Below are 1,279 nucleotides of genomic sequence, written 5' to 3' on the forward strand. Positions count from 1 at the left end.
CTCCCTCTTCCTCCTCCTCCTCTTCCTCCTTCTTCTCTCTCTCTCTCTCTCTCTCTCTCTCTTTCTCTCTCTCTCTGAATTTGTATGTGGTATGTGCATGTGCGTACCAATGTGAGCAGGTGTGTCTCCTTTGTGGATGCATTTGGAGGTCAGTGGTCAGCATGATCATTCTTCCTCAACTACCTCTCCACCGTATTTTTTTAACTTAACTTTGAGATAGAGACTCTCACTGAACCTGGAGCATACCATTTTGAATACTGGCCAGCAAGCCCCTGGGATCTGCCTACCTCTGATGCAAAGATACACAACCATGTTTGGCTTTCACAAGTGTGCTGGGGATCTGAACTTAGGCCCTCAGGCTTGTGCAGCAACCATTTTACCCACTAAGCCCTCTCCCTTGTGAACCTCCCAATCTTTCTCTGATTATTTTCTTATCATGAGCCTCTGCCCAATAGAAGGTAAACATTTTGAAAGTGTAGTTATTAGTCTTCCCTGTCTTATTCATGCCTATCTTATTCATAGCATTCAGAATAATACCCAGCAGGCTTATGATAGAAAATCAATAGATATTCATTAAACAAATGGTTGAGCATACTTTTTTTTTTAACTCTCCAGCATTTCTCAAGTGGCCCACTCTTCTTTCTGACAAAACACCACGTAATCTCTGATGTCACCTGCTCTGTAAATCCTTTCCCTTGAAGGATTTAAAGTTGAAGGTAGTTTGAAACCCAGGTATGCTCTCATTAAACTCTGCCTGGCCCTCATTCATGCCAGCTGATCTGCTTTCTACCTTTGTAGTTATGTATGTGGAATCCTGTAGCTCACATTAAGCCTTTGGAGTCCTAACAGCACAAATCATGCTTTGTGAGCACCATACAGCCTGTGTAGCGAGCATCTTTGTTCAAGAGAATGTTCTGGGAAGTGGGTTTTGCTTTATACTGGGGAAGAGAGGGCAAGAAACACAGGAATGCATCACTAAGGAGATGTTAGTAGTCACCAGAAGGGGAAAACCAGGAGAGGAGAGGGGTCTGCAGAGAAAGGGCTTAGTTCTTTAAAAAGAGGTGGTTGTAAGAAGCTTTGCTGACCTGGTCTACAGAGTGCATTCCAGGACACCAGGACAGCCAGGGCTATACAGAGAAACCCTGTCTCAAAAAACCAAAATGAAGAAGGAGAAGGAGAAGGAGGAGGAGAAGAAAGGAAGAAGAAGATAGAAGAAGAAGAAGAAGAAGAAGAAGAAGAAGAAGAAGAAGAAGAAGAAGAAGAAGAAGAAGAAGAAGAA

Source organism: Mus caroli, chromosome 11 (genome assembly GCF_900094665.2).
Source record: "Mus caroli chromosome 11, CAROLI_EIJ_v1.1, whole genome shotgun sequence".
NCBI lineage: Eukaryota > Metazoa > Chordata > Mammalia > Rodentia > Muridae > Mus > Mus caroli.